Raw genomic sequence first — 13,335 nt, forward strand, 5'->3', positions numbered from 1 at the left:
TGTCTTTGCTATCGTTGTGCTTCTAAATAATAGAAGCTGCAGGATTGGATGGTGGTGTCAGAGGAGTCTTGGTGAGTTGCTTTGGTACATCTTGTGCATGGTCCACACTGCTAGCTTTAGTGGAGGAGGGAATAAATATTTAAGTTGGTAAAGGAGGTATTATTTAATTGGTTGATTGATTGATTGATTGATTTATTGTCATGTGTACCGAAATACAGTGAAAAGCTGTGTGTTTATGAGCGGTACAGGCAGAGACAGATTTGGTTTCATTGCACGACGTCACCAAGCTCTCTGTCTCCCTTCTGTATTTTGACTCGTCGTTGTTAGATATCTGTTCCACTACGGTGGTGTCATCAGTGAACTTGTAGATGGCGTTCGTTTGGAATTTGGCAACACAGTCATGGGTATACAGGGAGTACAGTAGGGGGCTGAGGACACATCCTTGCGGGGTTCCAGTGTTGAGTGTTATTGTAGAGGAGGTGCAGTTACCTATCCTCACTGATTGCAGCCTATGGGTCAGAAAGCTGAGGATCCAACTGCAGAGAGCAGAGCTGAGACCAAGGCTATGCAGTTTTGAGATCAGTCTGGAGGGGATAATGGTGTTGGTGGTGGAGCTGTAGTCAATAAGCAGGAGTCTGATGTAGGTGCCTTTGTTGTCCAGATGTTCCAGGGATGAGTGCAGGGCTAGGGATATGGCATCCTCTGTGGATCTGTTATGTCAGTAGGCAAACTGTAGGGGATTGAGGCAGATAGGGTCGCTTTGTCTTGGATGTTGTCGAGCTTCTTGAGTTTATTAGAGAAGGACCCACTCAGTTTTTTTTTTCATTTAACCTATTTTTCTAGTCAACCTTTTCAGAGATGTTTTTACACACCTCTGGAGCAGGGGGGACTTGAACCCTTGCCTCCGTAGTCCAGGGCAGGAACTCTACCATTACATCACAAGAGGGCGCTATGACCCACTCACTTAAGTGGAAAATACTCCCGGCCAGATGAGGAGGAATAAATTGGCTCCACTCTTTTTAACCTCCTTAGTTGGCTGCAACAAATTATTTTCATTCTGCAGCTATTTCACACTTCAATTAAAACAAAATTTATCACTTCAAAATTAACAAGTCAAATACAAGGCTTCTATAATGAAGGAAAGAGGAATATTATTGCTTACTAACCCTGAGAAAAATAATAAAACAGAATATTAAACACACACACCCACAAACACAGATAGAAAGTTTAAAAAGTGATGTTACAAAATGGAAGATAAAAGAATATACAGATTAAAGGTCCTTAGAATTGTGGAAGTCTTCACTTTTAACCTGGGGCCATGCTTGTTTAATTGATGTCTTGTATCCACAACAGGAATGGAAATTGTAGATATCTTTGAGTGCTCAGTGAATGGATGTTTCTCCAACTTACTTTGTCACCAGGCACTGTCTGTCAAGTGGCTGACAGGAAACAGAGGGAGAGAGAGAGAGTTTTGCAAATCTGCTGTTACAAATCCATTCTCCTCTCTCTCTGTGATATGAGTTTTGCCTCTATTGGGGTATTTTAGCTGATGAGGAATGCTTAGGTTAGCATCTGTACATAATGAACTCGACCTGGCTACCGTGGTAACAAAGAATCTGACGGGTGTTTATTACAGCTAACTATTGTATTTCAATCTTACTTTTCTTGCTAAATGCGAGTTGCCTTGAGGTTTTTGGAGGAATTCCTGTGTTAAAGCCTGTTGCAATTTCTCGCTGTATCTTACGAAACTCACCTTATTAACTACCTACCCCACTCTACATCCCTGATTCTGTCCCCATCTTACCACATTCTATTTCCCTAACAACTTATCAATCACTGGATATCCATCAAAACACAACATACCTCGTGTTCACGCCATCTTTAAAATGTCACAATGTACCCAGATGAGCGCTGGAATTCCGAAGCTGCCCCAGATAGTGAGGGAAGGAGCATGAAGATTGGGGAAATTGGCACCATGATTCTCCAGCAGAACCTGGAGGTCCTAGTTTAGGGGAGGGGTGAGGGTGGGGGGCAGGAAGGAATGGGAGGTGAAGCAAAGGAAAGGAGTCCTCTTCCATGGGGAATGGCGGAAAAGGTCATGCCACCAGACCCTGACATCCTGGTACAAGACTGCCACCTGGGTCAACGCTACCTTCAGGATGCAGTAGGACTGCCAGCAGTGCCATAAGAAGGTCAATGCCCTGTGTCAGCATAAGTGTCACACTCTTCTCTCCACTACTTCACTCATTCCATCACTGCTACTGCACCCACCTCCCACCAAGACTTATGCGCCGTCAATCTTACTGTCACTGGCAACATCTTCCCTCACCCACTCTTAGCATATCACCGTTTCCAAGAATCCCAAACCATGACCTTTACACGCCCTCCATGCTGCCTCTTCACTCCTTCACAACATCTCACCACCTTACCCCCACCTGAATCAGCCACTTCTAACCATTGACCACGAGCATTCTCTCCTTTGTCCTGCAGGAACAGCCAGCATCTCCAAAAACACCATGGCCAAACGGCCAGCCTTCCCAGAAGCTACCTCCTTGACCTTTGATGACGAGATTACTGAGGACTCAGAGGAGGCATCAGCCAGGCTGCCTCCTGCATCCATCACATACTGACCCGCACTGCCCCCTCCTCCAGTTTGTGAAACTTATCCAGAAAGGTGTTGATCTACCACAAAACAAGTTCTGGGTGACTGGTTTCAATCATGATGTTAATTTCAATTCAGACCAGTTCTTGTTTATTGGTGATAACACGGTGTACAGCTGGATGAACACAGCAGGCCAAGCAGCATCAGAGGAGCAGGAAAGCTGACGTTTTGGGCCTAGACCCTTCTTGATTTTTTGTGCTGGCTGAACCTGTGGTTGGATCGTCACTGTGGCCATTTTAGGTCAATACTTTTTAATATTTTGACATCATTTTAATCAATGAAAGATCCCAGGTGTTAAAAATCTGAAAATCGACTGCTAAAATGGATAGTTTGACTTTTTCCACGACGATAATACATTCCATTGCATTCCTAACTTGAGCCTTGTAGGTGGAGGACAGGCTTTCAAGAGGTAGGAGGTGCTTCCCGTAGAATTCTTAGTCACTAGTCTGCTCTTGTGGAAATGTCATTTATGTGATTGGTCTAGTTCAGTATCTGGTCAATGGTAAACCCCAAGATGTCAATTGTGGTGTTATCTGATATCACTGTCAACAGCACATTTCATCGCTTTACTAATTATTGAGTGAATTGATGGGACAGTAACTGGCTGCGATGAATTTGTCCTTTCGTTTTGGTTAGGAGTGCTGTTATTTCTGGAGTAGATGTCTTCATTGATGGAAATGCCATTGAATGTCACGGGGAGATGGTCATTGCCTGGCAACTGTTACTTGCCACTTTTCAGCCCAAAACTGGATATTGTCCAAACCTTGCTACGTTTGGATTTGCAGTGTCTCAGGAGTTGTGTGCTGAACATTGCGCATTGTTCAGTGAAAAAACAACTGATTCCCACTTTTGGGAATATCAGCAGATTAATATGTGCCTGGAAAGATGATGCAGGAGGAAGAGCTTTAGATTCCTGAAGAACTGGGACTGGTCTTGGGAGAGATACAACCCGATGAGATACATCTGAATTGAGCTGGGACTGAGTTCCTTGCAAGGCTTTATGCTAGTGTTTTAAGTGAGGGTTTAAACAAACTCAGTTTAATGTAGAGTCTAATAGCAGGAAGCACAGAATGTTGGGAGAGGCAAACAACGCTAAAATAGAGAACGGTAGGGTAATAGATGGAGTTAGAGTAATGGATAATGCACTGCATGTACGTGAATGCACAGTGTATAGTTAATAAAATTGAGGAATTATAGGCACAGATTGACTAGAGGGATTATGACATTGCAGCAACAACAGAGACCTGTCTTAAGGAAGAGCTGATTCCTGGTCACATGGTGTTTAGAAAAGATAGGAAAGGAGAAAAAGGAGGAAGGTTAAGCTTTTGATTAAGGAGAGCATTGCAGTACCGGAAAAAGATGATGTTTTAGAGGGGTCAAGATGGAATTGATTTGGTTTGACCTAAAGAAAAACAAAAGTGCAATTGTTCTGTGTAATATATAGACCACCAGCAAGTACAAAGGATTTAGAGGACTAAATCTGCAAGGAAATTACAGAGAGTTGTAAATGTCATAGAGTAGTTATAATGGAGGACTTTGGTTACACATATATTGAATGTGGTAGCGGTAGTGTAAGGGGATAAGCATTACTAGATTGTATTCAGGAGAATTTCCTACATCAGTATGTGTCCCGTTCAACAATAATGGAGACACTGCTAGGTGTGATTCTTGGGAATGTGTTGGGCTAAATAGATCTCGTGACAACGGGAAACATTTAAGGGACAGTGATCATTGTATCATAACATTTAGGATGACGGTGGAAAATGTCACCATTGCCAACTTCCCCCGGGTTCTGAGCATTACAGAGTGTAAACACGTCACACTGAGAGGGCCGTATCATAACGTAGCTGAGGTCATCAATAGGAACGGTCCCATTCCATCAATGTGCCTAAGATCATCGGTAACATTTCTAGGTAGTTTGTGCTCATTACCTGGTAGTTGTCACATACCGATATCCTTGAGAACTGTATCCTATATCCTTCCTGCTTCATTTTGAGAGCTGGATGCCCTACAAGGATGGTCACTGGGAGATAAGGGCTACCATGGCTGATGACTTCATGTCAAGACACTCCTGACTGAGGCACAGCAAAGATACAATTCTTCAATTAAAATTGGCCTCCTGAAGATAAGGTTCAATGCTTGGATCAGTCGGGGGGCATGGGTGGGTGCCTTGCTGTAGACAGAGTGTGGCACATGCTGCTATGCACTGTACACTGCAGTAGGCAGAGGTAAGGTGATGGACATTGAAGGAAGAGTTGGGAGGGCAGGAGCAGTCTTCTAAATATGAAAATAAGGTCATTCAGCAGGAAATATATCATCTTCTGTAAGGTAGAGTACTGCAGTGCCAAGTGCAATAAGCCAGACAGGAGTTATTTGACAGTAGTTCCAGTAGATGAGTGTTGTGTGCAATAATCACACACTGACAGTTAAATTTGTTGTTGCTTAAAAGGCAAACATTGCATTTCTGTTCCAAGAGGCAAACACAGCTTCTGTTTGTTTGTTTTTAGTTCACTTTTGCTGGAGGCGAATAGAAGTGAATGCTTTGAAGTGATTGAAGGCTTTTCTGTATGTAATGGTCCCACATTAAACAACGATAAGACATGGGGCTTTGAGGAAAGACTTAGTCAGGCTTGGTAAGATGAGATGTGGTTAAGGATGTGTAAGCCCTATGGCTTGGCTCTTAAACAGCAATAAATGTAACAAGGTGCACATGCTTGTGCAATGAAGTGTCATCTATGCTACTGATGTACCCTGAATAGCATTGGTTTATTGTTGTTCTCCCACTATGTGCATTGTGAAGGGCAACTCCAGATTACCAACACTTGACTGGGTGCAAGGCTGGGCTTCAAAGATGTTGCCAGTGCCATTGATCCTGGGTCATTCTAGCAGGGTGAAAACTTCCATCTGCAGAGAGTGGGAGAATAGGTCGTTGGAGCAGTGTAGGGTGTGATGCATAGTAATGAGGTGAGCTTGGGAGATAGCAGCTCATGGAGAGAAATGCTCCGTGAAACTGCCAAAATGACCCTTATCCAATTTCTGGTAAGATTCACTCTAATGATATTATTCTAGAGGTTGTGCAGAAGGAGAGAGATTGAGTATGTAATTCATTAAAGGAGGCAAGACAGGTAAAGACAGCTGTTAATAAGTACATAAATATGGGCAAAAGGTTTAAGAGCAGTGCGGTTATGATGACCTTATATAAGTACTGATTAGTTTTTCTGGCTTATTGTGTACTGTTCTGGGTGCCACATCATAGGCAGGATGTGAACGTATTAGAGACCGTGCGGAAGAGGTTCATGAGAATTGGTCCAGGGATGAGTCACTTCAGTTACGATCTAAAATTGGAGAACCTAGACTGTTTTCCTTGGAGAGGAGATGTCTGAGAGGTTTGATTGAAACTTTGAAAATAGAGAGTAGTCGGAGCATAGCGAATAGGGAGAAACTGTAAATGGATGGAGAATCACATCACATAATTTTAACTCAAATAAAAATCGCAAAAAGCTGCAGATGCTGAAAATCAGAAACAAAAACAGAAATTGCTGGAAAAGCTCACCGGGTCTGGCAACATCTGTGGAGAGAAATCAGAGTTAGAACTGGGTCACTGGACAGCCCCTATCCACCATCTTAGATATTTGCTCTCTTTACCCCTGGAGTATATTGATGCGGTTTGCAAGATGCACTGCAAGTGCACACTGGGTTTACCTATCTAGAGATGAATGGCAGTGGTTCAAGAAGTCAGCTCATCACCCCACTTTTTCATGGGCAATTGGGGATGAACAATGAGTGACGGGAACAACACTAGCTGTAAGTTCCTCTCCAAACCACACACAATCCTTGGAATCACATCACTGTTCTTTCAGCGTCACTGGGTTACAATCCTGAACCTCCCTCCTAACAGCACAACCGCACCATAATCTTCTCAAAGGCTGTTGCAGATTGCTAACAATTGCAAGCCTTGCCAAATTTGCTCAATCCTGTGATCAAGTGATATAAACATATTCTCGTTCACTGGCCTGGTGCCATCTGTGCAACTTCTGCATTGATGAAGACCCAAACATCTTAAGGTTACACTCCCCCACCCCACAAAAAAGAACTGTGGTAATTCAATCACTATGATGGCCCATGCGGACCAAGGAACAGGTGGGGAATCATACCATTGCCAGTGGTCCTTGAGAAAAAGTAGAAGATAGTTTCTTAAGATCCAATCTTGAGAAAAGCATTCTTCTATTTGCCTGCTCAATTGCCACGTATAGCTCTCGAATAAGGAAATAAAAGTGTTAAATATCACAATCTAATGCAGGGATGTTGATTCAATGCTGTGGTTGGGTCTTCAAGGTGTGAAAAGCAGTGAAGTAACTTGCTGTAAAAGAGGGGAAGGGTGATGCCCATTAGTAAGTGTGTAGATTGAGGCCACCGCTATGTGGTGCTGTGGAGCAGGGTTAGTTGTGCGTTGCGTGTAGGGAATGGTAACTGCAGCAGGAGTGTAGCCTGGAAATTCAGGAACAAAAAAAAAGGTAATTCCTCAGGTCTACTATCTCTCGGGAGAATCATCAAATGCATTAGAGGCCTGTGTGTTTTTCTTTTCAAAATGGTGGGACGGTTTGTCGCATGTTTTGGCCTCACGCTTGCTGCCAGGGAACAACCTGAGAAAGTACTTCAGCAAGAGCTCACTCTGAGTGGGCTGCTGCTCAAATGGAGACTCGGTGGACATTTTGAGGCCTTGAGCACAACAGGAATTCATGTTATTTTTAAACAGAACATGCAGACCTGACTCCAAATAGAAGTGCTACTTTTTATTTTTATTTCTGGTGGCTTCCTCATTAGGTGTAAACTTTGCCTGTTGCACTGAAGGCCTCTGAGTAGACCATTTTTCAAAAAAAAACCTGTTCCAGCTACACTGCAATGTGTCTGGACCACTTTTCAAATTTAACCTGAAAGGAAGTACTGGGCCTAAACTGCAACTTTTTTTAAAAAAAGTAGATCAATGCGCGCGATATAGTTATGTGATACCCACAACCGTTTCTGAAGTAATTAATAGGCATTGGATCTAATTTTAGTTTGGTGCCAAGTTTTAATTAAAAATGCAGAAACTAGGCCAGGTTGACTTGAAGAGTGGTTTTGATGCAATTCATTTCAAAGAGTTATAATTTTGTTTACATTGTAAAGTATTTGAGGTACAAACGATATATTTTTAAAATTGGTGAGTTGATTTAAAGTCTGTAAATTAAGTTGCCCCAAAGTAATTCATTGGAACAGCGTTAGTCAGTTTATTAGTCAAAGACCTAATCCTCCTGAAATGCTTTTTGGTGGTTTGAACAATCGAGAATTAGAATGACTGGATAAAATTGTACATGTACGATAAGCATTAATTAGAGTTAAAATCATTTTTAACTTTTCTATTTAACTTTTGCAATTAGCCCTTTGGTTTCTCCCTGGTTGAAATCATCTTAGTCTCTTGGGCTTTATCTTGTTTTCTGTTTCAATGTGTGTTTGAGTTATTTCTCGCTTTGAATTATGAAATTAATTTTGATATCTCTATCAAAAGGATGTGCAAACAGTACATCAGTGCATGGTTGGGTTTGTGATATTTTATATGTGAAAATTTGAGTTTTCACCACTCTGGAAGTTACTGGAAGGATTAAAACTAAAAGGTAGAATAAGCAACCGCAAACAGAGTGACGTGCCTTAATTATTCTATAAATGAATAGTCATTTAAGTTCTGAGAAAAACTAAACATTCTGCTGTTTACAGTCATTAAATTCACTTTAACTCTTAACCTGTAAACTGCCTCCCGTCTTACTCCATATTTGATTAGCAACTGTTTTGAAAATACCCTCTGGAACATTAATAGTCACCTGATGTTATTTGCATGAAGCAAAGAATTATGTTGGAAATTCACTTTAGTTGAACAACATTCAAGGTTGAAGCTTATACTCAGCTACCAGTGTCAGATCTATATCCTCAGTGTGTACACAAGTCCATTCCCAAGTAGTTAACTACTATTTTCTCATCTAGTACAAGGATTGCTGTTTGGCTAAACTTACAAGTTTCTGAGAATTTTAAAGGCGTTCTGAATTCTATATGGTTTTAAGTTTGTGCTTTATGTAATGAGAAGAGTTAGCATAGTGTAAATGCAACTCACAGTAAGATGAGCTCCAGGCTGTTGCTTGGGTTAAACCTTGAAGGCAGCTTGATAGCTGTAAAAAGAAAGAACTCGCATTTATATGCAGTCTTTCACATCCTCATGGGATTGCAAAGTATTTTATAGCAGTGAATTACTTTTCAAGATGTTGAAATGCTGGTGTTGGACAGGGGTGGACAAAGTCAAAAGTCACACAACGCCAGGTTATAGTCCAACATGTTTATTTAAAATCACAAGCTTTTAGGTGAAGTGACGAAGGAGCAGCGTTTCGAAAGCTTGTGATTTTAAATAAACCTGTTGGACTATAACCTGGTGTCATGTGACTTCTTACTTTCAATCAAGGGCTAGCAGTGATGAAGGGTTGGAAAGATGGAAATGCGGGTGAGGCCAGTGTCGGAGGAGCAATGGGTTTAAAGTTGGAAACAAACAAAGAATGCTGGAGAAATTCCACAGGTCTTGCAGCATCTGTGGAGAGAGAAACAGTTAATGTTGAAATCCTGTCAGAGAGAAATGTAAAACTTCTTCAAGATGGGTATACCATTTCCCAGCACCTTTCAGTTCTGAAAAAAATGTGATACCAGACTTGAAATGTGTTAATTTTGTTTCTCTCCACAGGTGCTACCAGATCTGCTGAGTTTCTCCAGCACTCTTTCAGTTTTTCAGAATTCCAGTATCACGAGTATTTTGCTTTTATTTGAAAGCTCAGAACTGGAGTGAATGAGGAGAGGTCAAGCTGAAGGCAGTTACAGAATTACAGAACCAGAGAGGAATGAAGCCACAAACAGGATGAGAGTTTTAAATGGAAAGCATTGGGAACCAGGTGCCAATATGGGTCAACAAAAGGAGTGGTGATTGTAAGGATTTGGTGTATGGTAGAATCTGGACACCGAGTTGTAGATAAGCTGCAGTTTGCAGTATTGGGATGTGAGGTTAAGTGAGTATTGTGGAATCTGAAGATGGTAGCTGCAAAGTGATGAGCCTTTCATTGCAAAAGGGCTGAGGCCTGGGTAAAAGCAGGTGACAGTGTGAAGGTGGCAATAGGCAGTCTTTGTGATGAGAGCACGTGTGAGATAGGACATTCAGCTGGAAATGAGCAGGATACCAAAATTGATAATTGTCTGGTTCAGCCTGAAACAGGAACTGGAGAGGATGATTGAGTACTATTAATGGTCAGCGTTAGTGGTTGTGACCAAAGGCAATAGTCTGGATTTTACAGGCAGTTGCAAAATGATAATACTAATTGCAAACCTCAAGTAAATGTTATCTCTATGACTAGCAATCTCTGGTGGAATTATAAGTTGTAAGGAAGATACAGAGGGTTTTCAAGGTGACTGGACTGTGTCTGGGACTGGGATTAGTGAATGGTCAAAAGTATGACAAATGAAATATCATGTGAATAAATACAGAAGATGTCTCATGAGAAGAGGGCAGGAACTGTGGTATCCAAGGGACTTGGGTGTCCATGTTTGAATCCTAAAAGCTAACATGCAACAATCAATTAGGAAGGCAACTGGTAAAACAAGGTGATTTGAGTCTAAAAGTAAAATGTCTTATTGCAGTTATTGGTGAGACTAACACCTGAATTACTGTGTACAGTTTGGCCTCATTATTTAAGGAAGGATATACTTGTTGCAGGAAAAGTGCCATAGAAGATCACCAAACTAATTCCTGGGATGGTGCGATTGTCTTTTGAGAAGAGCTTTTTTCAGTCGTTCATGGGATGTGAATGCCCAAGCCAGCATTTATTGCCCATCTCTAATTGCCTAGCAGCTGATAATGAGCTGTTTTCGTGGATCGCTACAGTCCTTGGAGTGTAGTGATATTCACTATGCTGTTCAGAAAGGAGTTCCAGGAAATTGACCCAGCACAGTGGAAGAAGTTAGGATGGAGATGGGTTGGAGGGAGATTTGGAGGTGGTAGTGTTCCCATGCATCTGTTGCCCTTCTAGGTGGTACAGGGTGCTGCCAGGGGAGCCTTGGTGAGTTACTGTAGTGCATTTTGTAGATGGTACATGCTGTTGTCTTTGTATATCAATGGCGAAAGGAGTGACTGTTGAAAGTGGTAAATGGGATTTCAATCAAGTGAGCTACTTTCTCTGTGATAGTGATGAGCTTCTAGGAGCTGCGCCCATCCAGGCAAGTGAGGAGTATTCCATCACACTCCTGACTTGTGCATTGTAGGTGGTCATCAGGCTTTGGGGAAACAGGAGGTGATTTAGTCGCCATGGAATTCCTCACCCCGACCTGCTTTTGTCCCCTGGCTGATGGTAACCTCCATTTGTTGATATTGGGAAACTGTGTGATGGTGATGCTGTTGAAGGTCAAGGCATAACGGTCAGACTCTCTCTTGTTGGAGATGGTTGTCTGTCACCTGTATGGCACGAATGTTACTCGCCACTTGTCAGTCCAAACCTGAATATTATATAGGTCATGTTGCATATGGATACGGACTGCTGAGGAGGAGTCAAAAATGGTGATGAACATTGCAGCAAACATCCCCACTTCTGCCTTTATGATGGAGGGAAGGTCAATGATTAAAGAAACTGTCTATATTCCCTAGAGTTTCAAAGAATGAAAGGTGATCTCATTAAAATGTGCCAAGTTTTTACAGCCTATAACAGGGCGGACATATATGGGATAAATCATTTAAGACTGAAATGAGGAATTTCTTCACTTGGAGGGTGGTGAATCTTTGAAATCCTCTACTCCAGAGCCTGTGAAAGCTTAACCATTGAGCATTTTCAAGACAGAAATAGATTCCAGAGGCTAATCACATCAAGAAATATGTAGATGATGCAGCAAAGTTGAGGTAGATGATAAACCATGATCTTATTGATGGGCTACTCCTGCTGCTGTATTCCTATGTGATTTTCACCTTACTAACATCAGTTTGACCCTGGCACCAATTCAAGTGATCATTGAATACCCAGCAACACAGAGTGTGCAGCCAACCATGTCAAGATATTCTCTCAATAAAATAAATGTGACATGAATTTGGGGGTTTGGATCAAATGTAACACCATGGTTGCATTTCTGAAGAAGGGTCTAGGCCCGAATCGTCAGCTTTCTTGCTCCTCTGATGCTGCTTGGCCTGCTGTGTTCATCCAGCTCTACACCTTGTTATCTCAGATTCTCCAGTATCTGCAGTTCCTACTATCTCTGGTTTATTCTCAAGGCAGTTGCCAGAGAGAGAAAATCGGATTTGGAGTGGGGACAGAAAACGATAACTTCTCCATTGTTTATGGAGAACGGTTCTTAAATGTGGGAATTTCTGCTCATCCAGTACTGTATATCAGATAAGCAATCTGGTAATTTAGTATCGGTGGAGAAGCTGAAAGAAATCATGAGGTGGAGCTGGAAGTTGAGAATGAGAAAATTAACACTGTACCTTTGTAGGATGTTGCCAGAGTGTAGCGTGTAGATGAAAGATAGGTGGGATAAAGTATAAATACTCGTGGGGCATCAAAACTACTGGTATTGGAGCAGGAAGAGAAACCATTTCATGTGATTCTTTGGCTGCGATTAGAAAAGAATGTAACCACGTAAGAACAGTCCCTTACAGCTGGACAACAGTGAAAAGACATTGGAGGAGAATGGTGTGGTCAGCCATGTCAAAGGCTGCAGGAAGGTCATGAAGGACAAGAAAAGAAAGACTTTGTCACATTCACAGGATGTCAGAGGGACAAAGCATGGAATTCTAGGAAAAGTGGAAGCAGAGTTGAAATGTGGTGAGGCTTTCAAAGTCTGCGGTGAGGAAAGGGAGCCTAGAGTTTGCAAGAATGTTGACTTTGGTTCATTTTTGGGAAGGAGTGGTAACACTGCACTTAGAGGATACCGTCGTTTTTGAAATGTAAGGAGCATATAACAGCACAAAAAGGGTTCTCGTCAGTTTGGTAACTTCCCAATGACTGCATTCTGTGGGGGACACTTCAGCGATGAAAGCCATGGTGGCATGCAAATCCCTGAGAACAGCTTGCAAATTTCCACATTTAACTGTGCATGGACAGACTCTGTTGCTGTCAAGTTTAGAGGAGCACCAACGGTGAACGGAGTTGTCACAAAACCCAGTCTGCGAGCTTTGGTGTTCCCATTATTCAGCTGAGGAAATGACACCACATCCAAGGCTGGATTTCCTCCACAATCTCTCAACGTGGAGGCAGAAGACAGGCTGAAAAAAGTAGTGCCGCTGCCTGTCATCAACATAGATGTGGAGGCTAACCATGTGTCTGTAAATTGTCGCCAACTGGAAATATTTACTCCAGGAGGTAGGACAAGTATAATGTAGATCCAAGGAGGATTATGGACGTAGTAGTGCTGAGACAGGTACTTTAAATATTGATGATGTATCAGCTACAACTGGATAAATAAGCATGGAACCATAAAAAGGTAGTCCTAGCAAGCTGAACCGTAAAGGACAATATTTCCAGGATGATAGTACAGTTGCCCTTGTCCAGCTGCAGAGAGGTCAGGAATGATGAAAATAGTTACTGCACTCTGGTCTGCATGTGATTGATTTTGCTGCTTTCCTGGTG

At 42.1% G+C, this 13,335-nt stretch overlaps 1 protein-coding gene across 2 annotated transcripts in view; it reads left to right on the forward strand.

Moving 5' to 3' along the window:
- Nucleotides 1–7,042: 7,042 nt before the first annotated feature.
- sec24b (SEC24 homolog B, COPII coat complex component) overlaps nucleotides 7,043–13,335 on the forward strand; it is a 111,909-nt gene continuing 105,616 nt past the window's right edge. For both annotated transcript variants that reach the window (XM_048598566.1, XM_048598564.1), the window contains exon 1: nucleotides 7,043–7,176. The gene's annotated coding sequence lies outside the window, so the exon portion shown is untranslated. The remainder of the gene's footprint in view (nucleotides 7,177–13,335) is intronic.

This window comes from Rhincodon typus, chromosome 1, assembly GCF_021869965.1.
Source record: "Rhincodon typus isolate 14 chromosome 1, sRhiTyp1.1, whole genome shotgun sequence".
NCBI lineage: Eukaryota > Metazoa > Chordata > Chondrichthyes > Orectolobiformes > Rhincodontidae > Rhincodon > Rhincodon typus.